Source organism: Moschus berezovskii, chromosome 2 (genome assembly GCF_049115385.1).
Source record: "Moschus berezovskii isolate FMDL1 chromosome 2, NW_MosBer_1.0, whole genome shotgun sequence".
Lineage (NCBI taxonomy): Eukaryota > Metazoa > Chordata > Mammalia > Artiodactyla > Moschidae > Moschus > Moschus berezovskii.
In genome coordinates, this window is record NC_142461.1 from 73,571,086 (window position 1) to 73,588,094 (window position 17,009).

A 17,009-nucleotide genomic window follows, 5' to 3' on the forward strand; every position below is an offset into this window, starting at 1 on the left:
AAAGCGAGGACCTGAAGCTCTCCATATCTATAACAGATAGGGAAGACTTTCCTGAAGAAAGGCCATTTAGGCTGAGCAGGAACTGTCTCAGTGAGGCTGGGGAGGGAGAGGCAGCCTTCTTCAGAAGGAGGTATTTTGGTGAGCAGGAAGAGAACAGCTCTGTAGTAACCCAACGAATGACTCTAGACAAGTCAGCACAAGTCCCCACAGCTCTTTCCTTCACTGCAACATGGCAATATGAGAACTTAAAAATGCTCTCCAGCATTCATGACTTCTCTAGATTCTCTTTCCCTGTGTCTGAATCGAGGATATGCTACAGAGTGGGAAGATTCTAGTCCAGGTGCAGGAAACAGAAAACCCATTTTGTTGAGAGTGGGCTCACTCAAATATAGGAAACATATATAAACTAGATACATCCCTAGGATAGGAGAGCCATCATTTTTTCCCTCCATACTCAGCAGCCAATATCAGTTTCCCCAAAAGGCTCAGGGACCAGTGCTCCAACTCCAAAAGAATGGTTGTACATATTTTATGACTTGGCATCCAAAGTCCTGGTTTGATAGATGAGCTATACAAATGATCTGAATGCTCCAATTTTCCCTAACAATGGAAGAGTTAAGACTTCTATTTTCTCCAGACTGGAAGAAATACAAGGCACTTTAAAAAATTACCTTGGTAGTTTTACTGCTGTTAATCAGGTGTCCTAAAAACAATGGTTTTTTCATGGTACCTGTTGCAATTGGTCTGTATGAGATGTTTTATTCAGTTTAATAAGGCCCTCTACTGGCAATCTCCAAAAACACAGTCTCTTTCAAATTATTTTAAGTAAACTATTTTAACTAGTACTCCCAATAATAAAGTATCTCACATTCCTGATTGTGCAAATCTGGGCTAAAAGAATGAAAAGAATATAAGAAATGGAAGAAATAAATGTCATTTTAAGTGGGTCATTCATTTAGCTATTCATAAAATAACATTACATGAAGTATCATTTGCTTTCCTCTGATAAAGTTATTCTATATATCAAAGGTACTCAGAAACAAAGGCTATTTCTTACACTGAAATGTATTAATATTCATGCAACCATAAAACTAAATTATGAATGTTATTTACAAACTACAATAAACCAGATCATTTCAGTCTATTTATTCACAGATGAGTAATTGACTATAATTAGAACAAAAAAAAATGCAGAAGGCAGGCCTTTTAAACTGATTCTGATATGACACAAATAATAATTAACTTCTGCTTGACAACCAACCAAAAAGAAAAGAGTATACGGTAACTTAAGAACTTATCCATAGAATAATGTTTTAAAATTAAGTTATCTTTGGCATATTCACCAAAAGACTGTTGGAAATTTTAGCTATAGATTCCTAGAAAACCATGTTAGTGTTTTAAATGAGGCAATTAATAACTTTAGAAAAAATATTTTTAACAGAAAGGAAATTCAATAATTATCTGACTCAACAGTAAATATTATTTATAGTCATGGTAAAAATAAGCACTTAATATACATTTAACCAAAACTGTGATATAATTACATTGGAGAACAGGAGAGGTATGGGAAGTGTAACATATATTGTAATCTATCACAATAGAAGGTAAACAAGTTTATATTATAACTAGACATAAAAAGCATTATTTAAAAATATTGTAGAAATAACAGCTAAAAGAAAACCCTCTGAAAAGCAGGACTGAGGAATAGGGTTTGGAGGTCGCTCAGGACTGTCAGATATATATATCTCATCATATATACAAGCACTGTTTATATATACATAAACATTTTAGTACATGTGTGCTCAGTTGCTCAGTGGTGTCCACCTCAATTTTAGGACTACCATTTAACACATACCAAGTGACATATGTGAATATAGTTATTTATATAGACCTTTTTGTACTATTTGGTTTTCTAAATTATGAACATGTATTACTTTTTTTTTTTTTTAAAGTTTCTAAGAACAGGTCAGCCCTGGCAATGGAACCCACTTAGGATATATCTTTTGGATTGGCCTGGATCAGGGGTCTATGCTTCCATATTCAGTTTGTCAAATGAAGCAAGGACCCTTCTTGGAATAGTTTGTCAGACAAGATGCATCTTGACAGTAATACTCGTTCCCACATTTTAGAAATAACAGTTTTTCTTTCAACATTATAATATGTATCTATCGTATTATTATCCAAGCTTAAGTTCCAAAATGGGTTTGAAACTTTCTTCTTGAACTCAGTCCATTGGTTTCTTATAGTGCATCCAAATTCTACTCAAAGGAATCACTAATCCAGAAAGTTTATTTCTAAAAGGAGAGATCTGATTTCTTGCCCTGAAAATACCAGATTAATTTATGTAACTACTGGGAAGTACCTTGTGTAATGGAGGCTTCCAAAAGGACAGGACACACTTCATTAGACAAGTATGTATTCAGGCATAGTAACTGCTGTGGGTAATGTTCTTATGTATCTGAGAGATTTATTATTTCATCTTTAAAGAAAGCACAGTTGGGAATCTAAAATTCCAAAGGCATTAAACTCTGTAGAATTAGAGAAGTAGAGAAAAATAAGGCTATAAGGTATCTTGCGTTTAACTGGTTCCATGACTTGCCAGTGTTCAACCTCAACCATTCTGGCTATTGAAACAAAACACTACCACTTCCCCTGGTAAACTTTTCCAGAGACCAACTGAATAGCCAAAAATCAATTCCAATTTTTTTTTTTTAACCTAAATCCCCTGAATCACACTCTTGACCAACCTGAACTCAGCCTACCAACGTCTCTACCAAGAATGCAAATAGTCTTGCTATTGAGCCATAAACTTGGGCCAACCTGCAAGGGGATTCATGTCTGAGATAAAAAGAAAAACAAAAATGCCAAAGAACTGGGCATGCGCTTTGACCCTTCTGCAAAGCTAGAAAATTTGAATCATCCCTTCAGTCAGCTGGCACCTAGAAGTGTTCATCTGATGTGCAGCTCTCCAGTACAATCAGTGCATGGAAAGACAAGAAAAATCAAATTTCTACCATTGGTAAAGCTCACAAGAAAGACTGCCTTCCATATGTCCGGAGAGTCTTACCATGAAAGGTCAAGAGTATGGGGTCAGGGTTCAGGTCCTGTCTCTGCCTCTTTTACTGTCCATGTGACCTTTGCACATTACCTCACTGTTTTGGACCTAAGAATCTTTAGCTAGAAAATGAGCAAAATGATCATAATGAGATAGCAACTGTGAAGAGTTTAGAAATGTGGTACTGACTATGGGGAAGAAAGCTTAAGTCTTAGAGTACCTATCAAACATGCATTCATACCCTTATTTTTCATCATCTCTTGGGAACTCACTCTGTGCCAAGTGCTTACTTAGGTATGAGATTACAAATTTGGCCAGGACTTGGAGGATAAACTAGGTGGATGGGGAGGTGCCACAGGCAAGAGTATAAAGGTACTGAGGTGCTAGAGAACATACAAGCCCAGCACGTGTAGGTAACAGAAAGCACCTCCTGGTAGCTAACACAGGAATTCCAAACCGAATCACCTGAGGAACTTTTTAACTATGCCTCAGCCTGAATCCCACCTTGGAGATGCTGATTCATTAAGTCTAGGGTGGAACATGAGCACTGGTCAGGCCAATAGTGATCACAACAGTCAATCCTAAAGAAAATCAATTCTGAGTATTCACTGGAAGGACTGATGCTGAAGCTCCAATACTTAGGCCACCTAATGTGAAGAGCCCACTTACTTGAAAAGACCCTGATGGGAAAGGCAAAAGGAGGTGGTGGTGGCAGAGGATGAGATGGTTAGATAGCATCACTGACTCAGTGGACATGAATTTGAGCAAACTCTAGGAGACACTGAAGGACAGGGAAGCCTGGTGTGCTTCCAGTCCATGGAGCTGCAGAGTAGACACAACTTATCGACTAAACAACAACAATACTCGTATGAGTTAGGCACTCTTATTGGCCACATTTTAAAGATGAAAAGCAGAAAGAGAAAACTCAAGTGAATTAACCAAGATCATAAAGCTGGCCAGTGATGAAAGGAGGACTTGAGCTGGGCAGTCCGGTTCCAGAACCCAAATCCTGAATGGCTCTACCATGCTGTTCTTCAACCCCTGATGGAAGACACAGATGAATCATCAGGTCAGGAATCTCCAGGATGGACACACAGTACATGGGAGGGAGTGGAGAGAAATGATGCAGGGAAGGTTGGAGACATCACTTCAGGAATAGCCCTGTTTGCAAGCTTGGGAGTCCAGTACTGGGGGCCTTCATTCGTTGAAGATGGATTTCAAGCCACTCAGCACACTTACATATTTTTGTTGGCCATGTGTAGAGGCACGCGGGCTTGGTTCAGGAAAAGGGATACTTAAGGTTAGCAGTTCAGTCTTTCACTTCTTTACTATCATATATTTAACCACCGCTCTGTAACAGTGCTGTGGATGCAGAAGTACTGAACTACAGCCCTGGCTTTTGACAGTAAGATGGATTTAACTGTGTGGCAAAAAGCTTCAGATCCCACAGCAAAAATCAGCACAGGATACCATGAGGGTCCAAAGAAGAAAATCATCATTTCAACTTGAAGAATCCATGGAGGAAACATGTATATTATCATATGTGAAACAAATCGCCAGTTCAGGGTTGATGCATGTTACAGGATGCTCGGGGCTGGTATGCGGGGATGACCCAGAGGGAGGATAAGGGGAAGAGGGAGGTGGGAGGGGGGTTCGGGAGGGGGAACTCATGTACACCCAGGGCAGATTCATGTCAATGTATGGCAAAACCAACCAATATAATATTGTAAAATAATTAGCCTCCAATAAAAATTAAAAAAAAAGAAAAGAAATTTTAAAAAAAGTATCCATGGAGGCATCCCATAGGCAGAAGTATCAGGGACAAGGAAGGCTCTGGAGAAAAGAGGAACACAGGGCATTAGTGGAATCAAGTTGAGTGTTAGCATCAGAGGTCCAGGCTGCAGTGAGAAAACCAGGTGGGGAGAGAGGAGGAAGACAGGTAAGGGTGTGGTCAATAAAAGAAATTTGAGAGATGTAAGTAAAGCAGAAGCACAAAGTGTCAGAGCTGAAAACCAACTTTGGTCTCTCAACCTGCACCTGATGCAAACTGCCATATGTACTATTCCACCACCTGAAATGTCTCGCTTAACTTTAGGTCATCAACTGTCAAGTAATCACAAAGTGCTCTTTGGTTCTCTAGCCAAACTAATGAGGAACAGAGTTGTTAAGAAACATACCCACAGCCAAAGACAAAACAGGAATGTTCTCTCTTTACCAGACCACCTTCATCTATACACCTTCACTCAGCCAGCTCCTGCAAGAAGGCTAGTAACCACACAGGGGTCCTATTTCTTCTACATCCTGGAAGAACTGAAATGTGAAATGCATGCCAGGATGAGCATGGCTTTCTGGTTGGAGCTCTGCCACTGTCTTGCTAGGTGACTCTGGACCAACCACTTTCCCTCCTCATGCCTCAGGTTTTCTTCTATAAATGATAAGCTTTGACTAATGGTTTGGAAACTATTTTAGTAGTATCCCCCTTTTTATGCAAAAATTCACAGAAAGCATTGAGTTTTAATACATAAAACATATCCAGTACTAACTAGTAGATACAGGATGGCTAAAAAACAGGGTTCTACTGTCTAAGTGCAGGGAATTATATTCAATATCCTGTGATAAACCAGACTTCCCTGGTAGTTCATTGGTTAAAATTCTGTGCTTCCAAAGCAGGGAGTGGGGGTTCGAGCCCTGGATATGGAACTAAGATCCCACATACCATGCAACACAGTCAAAAATAAAAAAGAAAAATTATATATATACATAACTGAGTCACTTTGCTGCATAGCAGAAATTAACATTATAAATCAAATACACTTCAATAAAATTAAAAAACAAACAAAAAAAAAACATGTCCAAGAGAGTGTGCTCTGATGAAAAAATTTGGAGCTGACAAACATGCACGAGGAGGCTGTCCATATCAGAACTCCATTGCAAACTGTTGGATATTTTAGGAGCTTTTGGGCACTGACTTTTTACAATTCTGAGACCAGAGAAAAAGGGAAAGGCAGTGAAGGCTGTCACTCCTCTTGTGGGCTGGTGACAGAGCTGCTGAACTGAGGACCAGCCAGGTCTCCTGGATCAAGTCATGGGGCTCACGTGCAGGAGGTAACAAGCTAACAGCCACTTGCCAATCCATGTGGCAGAGCTGTCAGGACTGGATGGCAGGCATCGGTCAGAATGTGCTACTGATTACAAGGGGCTGAACCACAGGCGCTCAGGTGCAAACCCTGCATCTAGAAGCACACAGCTGAAAGACAAATCCACGTGGCTCTGATGTAGCGCTTCCAGGTGGCACCTGGCAGCCGTAATGAGAGGGAGCCCTGGTCCAGGCTGGCAGTACACAGAGCCCACCCTTTCAATTCCCCAAAGAATGTGTTCAGAGAGTTTAAAAGAGTTAGAGGAAAGTGAAAGCAAGGATGTGGGTCTCCCATCCCCACAGAGCTAAGTGTCAAAGTTTGACTTTTCAGTAGCACCTTCATTCAGGTTCCCATCTCGGAGGACAAGTCAGAACAGCGAACATTTCTCCAGATACCTAAAGGGAAGAAATCCAGATAGAAATGGTTTCCATTGCAAAACATTTGTCTAGGCTTTCAAATTCCCTGAGAATGAATGAGTTTGTGTGTTTTTGGAAGGAGGGTGTAATCAAGAAAGGAAATAGACATTGAACACACACACATTAAAATCTATAAACCACAGAAAGGATCAGAGAATAAAAACAAGAGTGTGTTTTCCTTTCCAACACAGTTAATTAAAAATCAGTCTTTACAGTTTTCTACTAAAATTCCTAGGTCAAGCTAATAGTTTTCTGTATGGTTGGTTGCTTTTCATTAAAAAAAAAAAAAAAAATTCCAACCTCCCTGCAGAGGCAAATGAGTATCAGGAACTCAGTATCCTGTTATCAGCTACGTGCAAGTTCTCTGCACCTACCCCATCAACCTCAATGCACTGTAATTACTACTTGAAACAAATGCATACTTGTTGCGGCAGCGAGAGAGCCAGAGAAATACATACACCTCATCATCTCAGTTTAAAAGCAAAGCAAGCCATATAAATACGAAAAACTGTTACAAGAGTTTTTTTTAAAAATTCCAACAGTCTTACTTGTCGTCAGCTCTGCAGTCAACACATCTCACAGCCCTGGAGACAAACACAGGAACTGCAACTCTCTCCAGTTAAACATTTCCTCCCGAGTTGATCCTCTGTTTATTTGTGAAGCCTGAAAAGGCTGGGCGCAGAGAACACGCCAGTTTTCCTGAACAGCCAAAGCAGCAGCAAAAGTTGCTACCGCGAATTCAGAGCAAGTTTGCCGAGAGTCGGCTGCTCCCCCGGCTGCGCTCCGTGGTTGCTCTGAGCTTGTAAATACAAGCTCCGTGGACAAAGTCCCACATGACATCACTGGCAGCTGCTTATTGTTGAGTCTTTATTAACTGACTGTCAAAAAGAAAGGAGGGGGTGGGGAGCAAGAGTATCTTTTCTGCAGCAAAATCGGCATCTCCAAGCAGATTCCGGTGATGCAAGCGTAAATAATTCCATTGATTCAAATTTTCAGGAGTCTGGTTTCCCTCAGGTCAGATCCTTTCTCCTGAGAAAGGCAGAGAATCACCTCCTCCAACTGACGCTGGCTAAGCTGAAGCCACGCGGGAGCCAGTGGGCCCCTGACAAGTTGTTACCCACCTGTTTCCAGTCAGCTTCAGAGTTTGATGATTCATGAGTAAAGGAATATTAGTTACGTCTTATATTCCCTAACTGTGTAACAACAACATAACAATTACTTATGTATTATATTGCCTAACAACTTTTACTGATATATATGTGTGTGTGTATATATATATATATATACACCTCCTTGAGTGTTACGTGTGTGTGTGTGTGTACCTGGCTGACATTTTTTTCCTAGATGGCTTGTCCTAGCAAAGATGAAACTCTTCAGGTATACTATAAAGTTTTTCAACTTGGGGATAGGGCTCCCTGAAATGTACCCCAAATTATGTATGTGCAAACTGGAACATTCTTTTCTAAGAGGCTTCTTCAGATTCCTAATCACCTTCCTACACCACTCTCATCACACCAAAAATCAAATCAATAAATCATCTCTGCCAAGTATCTCTAATTATCTCAAGAAGTACTATAAGCCCCACCCACTTCCAATTCGCAAGAAAAAAATTCGTGCCTCCCCTGCTATTTTCTGCTCTCTCAAGGAATCTCCCTTCTTCTGTGAACTGATTCTTACTCCTGGCTTATGGTTTTTCTCCACCCGCCCCAACCTGAGAAATTCACAAACCCTATACCACATCCCTGCCGTGAAGCTGGGACACCCTAGCCCACTGTTTTCCTTCCTTCCTCTGAACTGCTATAATGATGCTATTTCTATTTGTTTGCTGCTTTTTATATACTGATATATTTTTAGCTTGTTTTTTAGCCATCTGTGTTTCTGTCTCCCCAAGTCACTTTGAAAGGTCTTTGAGGGCAGCCATTGTGTTATTTGTTTATACCCATACCTCCTGCCATCATGAATCTTAAGCAGAAATGGGGGCGGGGAGGACCTTGAGGGCCAAGGCAGGAACAAGGTTAGCAGAGCCCATGGAATGGGGTGTATGTTTAGATAAGCACTCTCCCTGCCCTTGGAAAATAATTAACTCGCACCCCCGTTACCATGTGAGTGGATGCTCTTTGCCACTTCCAAAAACTGTTTTTTCAAAGAGCACTGATCATTATTGATTTGGTAGGATATTAAGGTCCCCAAATATTTCACTTTCATGTAAGAATCAGTTAAAGATAGTGCCTATCTTATATGCCACTTACAGGTTTAAATAAACTCTATATTTATGGGAAGCAAATTAGAAGTACTTAAAGTTTTTTAAGTACAAACACTGACACCTTTTCTAAAGTGACCCCACAAATATGCTCACAAAAGAGCCTAAGGATATAAGCTCAATAACGTTCTTTGCAACATTCTTTGTAAGCCAATAAAGTAAAGACATCATAAATATTCATTAATATGAGAAAAGATAAGTCACACAAATTGTAGAAAAAAAAAACTTAGAAGGGGTTGAGAAAATTGAGCTAACAGTGCATATACTGACATGGAAAGATGTAGGTAGCTTGTTGACTGAATACAGCAAATCATTGCATATGATAGGAGGAATTATGCACATTATCAGCAGTGATTATCCCTGGGGAATTTTTCTGTGTGGTTTGACTTTTTTTTTAAATGAATGTGTTCCACTTTTGTTACTTAAAAAAATAATAAAAGTAAATATATGATTGTGCAATTTTCAAAATAAATCATAAGGAAAAACCTAGCTATTCCTTCAATAAATGTCTAGCATATAGTAGGTGCTTAATAAATATCTATTGATTGGTTGCAAATCTGTGACATTTCTACTAGGATACAGCAGTATGGGGGGATGTATTGGGGTAACAAAGAAGGAGAACAGGCACTGGGTTTTTATTCTTGATGGAATGACTGACCTCCTTTCCTTTATATTTAAGGACTAATTTGAAAGTCTCTTGGACTCTGTCCACTTTAAGAAATGATTAAAGTTAAGTGCTCAGAACATAAAGTGTTGACCTTTCCCTTGTGCAACTGTTGTTTGACAAATGGAGTTTTAAGGTAAGACAAGCAAGAACCGCTTTGGTTCAGTTCACTGATTGCCAGCAAGCTCTGGAGGGAAACTCAGGAACCTGGTAAGGACACAGGTTTGCCCAGATCCTTGTCATGGCTGGTGTAACATTAAGGAACTCTCCAGTGATGGAGGTTGCTGCTGCTGCTACTGCTAAGTCGCTTCAGTCGTGTCCGACTCTTAGTGACCCCATGGACTGCAGCCCACCAGGCTCCTCCGTCCATGGGATTTTCCAGGCAAGAGTACTGGAGTGGGGTGCCATTGCCTTCTCCGTGAGGGAGGTTAGGAAAGTCTAATCTACACAGTTTTTGGAGCTTTATTACAACGGGACTAGGGACTTTGAAAATGTCAGTGGTCAGGAGTTATGATGCCCAACACAGCTCTGTCCCCCTACATTCAGCCTTCAGGCCTCCATAGTGGAAAGTAACAAAGATAAGCCATATATTAGATACTACCTTTTTCTTTAAGGAAAAAAGTGCAGATTTCCTCCAAGGTAAGATAGATTTCCCAAAGCACTATTTCCATTCCTCTAGAGAAAACACACTTGAGTCTTGTCTTACTTTCTAGTGAGAAGATGTCTTATGTCTGTAATCATTTCAAGAAAAAAATGAAAGCACAGCCATATTTCCTGCTTGTTTTTTTATGATCTATTCATCCACATATCTTAGGATTCTGAGGCCTGATTCTATTTAAAAGCACATTTGGAGCCCCTTGGGTGTGACAGGGTCACACTTTCCCAGCTGAGAGTTAAAAACAAGCATTTAACTTGACTTACAAATCCTGAATTGTAATTGTACTAGGCTTCCCTGGTAGCTCAGACAGTAGAGAATCCATCCCCAATGCAGAAGACCTGGGTTTGACTCTTGAGTCAGGAATATCCCGTGGAGAAGGGAATGGCAACCCACTCCAGTACTTTTGCCTGGAGAATCCCATGAACAGAGGAGCCTAGCAGGCTACAGTCCATGGGATTGTAGAGTCGGACACAACTGAGCGACTAACACCTTCACAATTCAGGATAAAAACAAATAAGGGAAAAGGGAGTGGGCAGGGCTTGCTTCCCCACCTTCACCAGGTAATCATTAACACTGCTGCCAAAATTACTTCCACCTGTTGAGATGCTTGGGCCGGCTCCCCTTCCAGTGCCTTCTAGTCCTTCATTCAGGCAATTTCCTCTCTCTCCATCAGGCTGCTCTCCCTGGTAGGGAACGGCTGGGCAGTTACAACAGGCATATATGTGTCTCCTTACCTGTTCATTATTTTTAAAGTGTTATGCTGTATTCTTCATGATTAAGTGTTTTCTGTCTAAAACTGGAAAGTCAGAGATGGTAATCATATCTGCAAGATGTGAAACATAGCCAAGACCTGCTTTGGAGGTGCTTGCTGGTGATGGCAACGATCAAGACTGTCCTCAGATACAGTTTCTAGCTCCAGGATCTAATCCCTCCTCTACCTTGGGCTTCTCTGGTGGCTCAGTAGTAAAGAATCTGCCTGTCAATGCAGGAGACATGGGTTCGATCCCTGGGTCTGGAAGACCCCCTGAAGAAGAAAATGGCAACTCACTCTAGTACTCTTGCCTTGGAAATTCCATGGTGGGCTATAGTCCATGAGGTTGCAAAGGTCAGACATGACTGAGCACACATGCATCTACCCTTCTCATCCTGATAAACACATATAACTACTGCCATTTATTAAGCATGAATATGTGCCATTTGCTTTAAATACATCATCTAATTTAAAATATCCTAGTGAGTTACAAGGAGAAGGCAATGGCACCCCACTCCAGTACTCTTGTCTGAAAAAGCCCATGGACGGAGGAACCTGGTAGGCTTCAGTCCATGGGGTCGCAAAGAGTCAGACACGACTGAGCGACTTCACTTTCCCTTTTCACTTTCATGCATTGGAGAAGGAAATGGCAACCCACTCCAGTGTTCTTGCCTGGAGAATCCCAGGAACGGCGGAGCCTGGTGGGCTGCCGTCTATGGGGTCACACAGAGTCGGAAACGACTGAAGCGACTTAGCAGCAGCAGCAGCAGCAGTGAGTTACATACTTTCATTACCAGTCCCCTTTTACAACCAAGGAAACTGAGGCTCAGAGAGATATGTTACTTAAGTGATTTGACTCTGATCACACAGATAATAATTTCCACCATCTCAACTCTGCCTGACCTTCCAGTGTCCCAGGGAATGCTTAGAATCCCTAGATCACTTGAGGATTATAAACATTGAAAAGAGAGTTGGTAAACCAATATGAATAATGGCAAATTTGATTAAAAACATGCAGTCATCATTATTGGAGAAGGCAATGGCACCCCACTCCAGTACTCTTGCCTGGAAAATCCCATGAACAGAGGAGCCTGGTAGGCTACAGTCCATGAGGTCGCTAAGAGTCGGACAAGATTGAGCGACTTCACTTTCACTTTTCACTTTCATGCATGGGAGAAGGAAATGGCAACCCACTCCAGTGTTCTTGCCTGGAGAATCCCAGGGATGAGGGAGCCTGGTGAGAGGCTGTCTATGGGGTCGCACAGAGTCGGACATGATTGAAGCAACTTAGCAGCAGCAGTCATCATTATGGGCTTTCCAGGTGGCACTAGTGGTAAAGAACCTGCCTGCCAATGCAGGAGACATAAGAGATATGGGTTTGATCCCTGGGTCAGGAAGATCCCCTGGAGGAGGGCATGGCAATCCACTCCAGTATTCTTGCCTGGCGAATCCCCACATACAGAGAAGCCTGGCAGACTACAGTCCATAGGGCTGTAGAGTCCATACGACTGAGCAACTTAGCATGCACACACTCAGAGCCTTCATTACTCAGTTCTGAATTCTATACACAGATACATGGCAGTGACCTTCAGACTTCAGTCTTGAACTAGCGTGACTACTGCTGCTTTCAATAACGCAGGCCCTCTGCTTGGCTCTTAGAGGAGATGCATTATAGGCCTCAGAGACCACGGGACTCACTTCCCAGGGCTTGGTCCCACAGTATCGTGATGGAGAAAGTGCTCCACGCCCTTGGAGATGCACAAGATCCAGTTACAGGAAGGACAACATATCAGAGGCAGCATTTAATCACATTACAGCCTGCTTCCCTTTATGCTGAGAACCATCAGTAACTCTGGTTCCTCTGTTCATGGTGGTGGTAATGGTTCTACCAGAGCTTAAGAAACAGCCTGCGGCCAGCGAGTCTGCCCTGTAAAAGTTAACAGGATCAGAAACAGGAAGCAGAGATGCGAGGAAGAGGAACATAGGAACACTCCAGCATTTCCTAAACAAGTTACCATGGTTTTGAAGAGTATGAGTCTCTGGGGGCCTGAAAATCAGCATATTTAGAAAGTGATCTCCACACTGTTCTCCATAGTGGCTGTACTAGTTTACATTCCCACCAACAGTGTAAGAGGGTTCCCTTTTCTCCAAACCCTCTCCAGCATTTATTGCATGTAGACTTTTGGATAGCAGCCATTCTGACTGGTGTGAAATGGTATCTCATTGTGGTTTTGATGTGATCCACATCATTCTCATGCAGATGGGCCTCAGACTGTATTTTAAGAAACACTGTTTATACCAAGAGAAGTAAATATATGACCCTTTCATCTAAGATCAGACATTGATAAAGATCAGGTCCATGTTTCCTTGGAATGAGCACTGGGATTAAACAGCAAATTCCTGGTAACTCTCACCGACAATAGATCACACCTTACACAAAGTTGGGGCACCAAGTGCAACTTGGAAAAGACACAGCAGGCGCCACAGGGATGGTCCTGGACATGTCGTTGGATAAAGTCATTCACAGGCTTTGCTCGCTGCTGATGTCACCACCATCCCCCACACATAAATCCAACAAAAACAAGAGTAAACCATAAAGTGTGAAGTCCAACAAAGTTCAGATTACTCCCATAACGGAGGCTTAGATGTATTTGTGATAGATCATATTTCAAGCCTAGAAATGCTTTTTTTCTTTTTCCAATGGGGGAGAAAAGGCCGCTTGCCTGTGCTCTCAACACATAGGCAGCCTATTTATTGGGTTGTTGACACCCTTGGGGTACCAGGAGCCTTTGGAGGGTGATAGGGTAAATGCCCCTTGAAAGAGGAGGTGGAGGGAAGAGATTTAAAAATTGAGCATCTGAGACAATTGACCTGGGACTCGCCATGGAAATGGGGTGCTACTCCCCTCCCCCAATACATCTGCCTTCACCAGCTCGTGCTCCAGGCCCAATCCCAGGAGGTATAGCAAGGGTTAATGCTCCCTAAGGTGCTGGAGGCTCTGATGAAAGGCCTGTGTGTAAGCATAAAGTATCACCTCAGAAGTTGAAGGATTTGATTTCAGCTTCTTCATTGTGATGCTGACAGTGCATACTGTGAGTTTGACACTTTTAACTACTTTGCAGGCCCCAAATAAAAAGGGCTGGGTGAGAGTCTGTGGGAAAAGAGGGTAAGGAGGGTAAGGAGGTAGAGTAGCACCCTCCCCAACTTTGATTTTATACAAATCAGTGCACAGCATTAAAGTCTGCAATTGCAAGCCATGTCCAGCAATGCTGCTTCGGAGATTTGTGTAAATTCAGTAAACTGGGAGATGCACATTGCATTCCTTCTAACCTGAGAACTGAGTCTTTATGAAACCAGACCCCACGGGAGGCCTCAAGGGACATGACTGTCTGTAAAGTGAGAGTATTTTGTGGTCCATAGTGATTGTCTAAAGAAAAAGGCCCTGAGTTCAATTTTCACCAGCAATGGAGAGGCCATTACAATCAGAGATAAGCTCTCAGGAAAGGAAGGGGATGGGGACAGCCACTGGCTTTCCCAGATGGATGCCTGCTACCAGGATTACTAGGTGATTAATGTCTTTGATAAAACCTGCCCTGAATGGCATTGACAGTAAGATCCCTGTGGTTCCTGAAACCTGGGGCTCTGGCACATACTATCCCTGCTCCCATCTCCTCTTACCAGCCCTGGACATTAGCCAGGGATGGAACACAAGGCCTAGAGGAAAGGCTGTTAACAGCTAGGATGCCCAGGAAGGAGATGCCCCAGAGGAGAGGTAAGGTGGGTCCCCAGGGGACAGTGTCCAGGCTTGGAAACCCCTGCCTACTTTTGCCCAAAATGTCAGCAGAGTCCTGGATTGCGTTGGGCCCACTCAAGAGGCCCCAGCGTTCCTCCTTTCATGCTGATGAAGCCTCTTACATTGAAAAGACAAAAGAGGGGACTGTGATAGGGAAAGTGGGTTGGGGTGTGTTGGAGGGGAGGACTGGAGGGGGGGTGTGCCTCTTCTTTCCTCCTTTTAGTTTCCTTTGGAAGTGCACGCACACACATACACACCCAGGAGTTCTTTTTTCTGGTAGCCTAATATTTTAGGCCCCAGAAACACCTTATTTTTGTGGCAAATATTCCTCAAAGGCCCTTTAGAAAGCATGCCTTACAGATCAGCGAGAGAGGCAGCCATCTCTGTAGCGTGTCCCCAACTAAACAGTCCTGGGAATTCAACAGCAAGGGCAGAGACAGGGGTGGGGGCACAGGAGAGAAGCAAGCGCAGGAATGAAGAACACCTGGGGAAACCCAGGCCCACACTGCAGGGGATGCGGCAAACAGGCTGCGCCCCAGGCAGCATGGCCAGGTCCAGGACAGACCTGGGAAGCAGTGGTCATCATGCAAGCAGCCATGGTGCACATTTGGCCCCTTCACCACCCTCCTCACTGCCGAAAGTCGGTGCCTCTTCTTTCCTCACATGCCCAGGCAAAGCTCACTAGGGTGTGGAGATATGACCTTTTGTCCAGGAAACTGTGGTATTTAAAGCCTATGTCAGAGAAGGCAATGGCAACCCACTCCAGTACTCTTGCCTGGAAAATCCCATGGGCAGAGGAGCCTGGTGGGCTGCAGTCCGTGGGGTCCCAAAGAGTCAGACACGACTGAGCGACCTCACTTTCACTTTTCACTTTCATGCACTGGAGACAGAAATGGCAACCCACTCCAGTGTTCTTGCCTGGAGAATTCCAGGGACAGCGGAGCCTGGTGGGCTGCCGTCTATGGGGTCGCACAGAGTCGGGCACGACTGCAGCAGCAGCAGGGAATTCCCCAGTGGCCCAGTGGTTGGAATGCCGCACTTTCACTGACAAGGGCCAGGGTTCAATCCCTGGTCAGGGAACTAAGATTCTGTAAGCAGCATGGCCAAAAAAAAAAAAAAAATTACATTTTAAAAGCCTCCATAATTCTCCTGAGAAGTCAGAAAGGCTAAGGGACCGAACTGTAAGCTCTAAGACCTTTGGAGGTAGTAAAGCCCTCAGCTCCGTCATCACTGCTGTTTTAGATTTTAAACCTTAAGTAAATCCAGGGGAACTGATTTAAAACAGATTAAGCCTTTTCCAGATACAATAATCTATTCTGAAACCTAAAAATCTGCTGGTGAGGAAATTATTTTAAAGCAGAGGCTATTAACAAAGGAGAATAACGATTCAATTTATTGGTTATATCTTATTATTTTGACAAATTGTAGTAATGCCAGTCCTATTGATTAAGGTCATGAGATGCTATTGTCAGGTTAGAAACCACTTAAGAATATAGCTAACACCTTTGGAATAAATATAAAAATGATATTACTGACCTATTGAAAAGCACAGGGAACTACACTTAATATCTTATAACGGAAAAGAATGAAAAAAGAATATATGTGTGTATATATATATATGTGTGTGTGTGTATAACACACATATACATATGCATATGAATAAGTATGAATCAAATATGCATGAATCACTTTGCTGTACATTTGAACCTAACACAACATTGCAAATTAACTATACTTCAATAAAAATATAAATTCTTTGTTTTCTAAGAAGAGTATAGTCAATATAATAAGCAGGCTTGGGAATGTTATTTTAGCAATAAGACACTTTTGAAATGAAATCTTGGGCAGAATTTAGTGACATACAACAGTTCAGAGGGTAGTGTCCTGGAGAGGTCCTACAGCCCATCCTGCCAGCCCACCCCGACTCCCACCTGCAGAAAAGAGAAGAGAGAAGACATACATTTTACAGATGGGGCTGGATGAACTGAGCTAAATGAAATCATGCTTTCCCTGTTTACTTCATCCTATATTGGACCTCTGTCCTCTGAGCTCCTTGGCCCCATACCCTCTGCACCACCCAGTTTGGCACTTAATGATGCACGGCAAGGATCTGTGTGTTCACATTTGCCTTCTGCAGGCAGCTCTTACCTCCCAAGCAGATTGCCATCATCCTGATGCAGAGACCATGTTTCTATGTGTCAGCAGTTCCCTCTGTGCCAGCCTGGTACTAGGCATGGACAAGCTGTCTGTTCCAGTTAGAGAAGGAGACTTAAAG

At 42.5% G+C, this 17,009-nt stretch overlaps 1 protein-coding gene across 6 annotated transcripts in view; it reads right to left on the reverse strand.

Moving 5' to 3' along the window:
• The window catches only part of NCKAP5 (NCK associated protein 5), a 1,221,671-nt gene that overhangs the window by 1,096,926 nt on the left and 107,736 nt on the right, over window positions 1-17,009 (reverse strand). Inside the window, exon 1 of one of the 6 annotated variants that reach the window (XM_088828970.1) lies at window positions 7,157-7,381. The exons of the other annotated variants lie outside the window; for them this stretch is intronic. The gene's annotated coding sequence lies outside the window, so the exon portion shown is untranslated. Of the gene's footprint in view, window positions 1-7,156; window positions 7,382-17,009 lie in introns of those variants that run through there. 6 annotated transcript variants of the gene reach the window in all.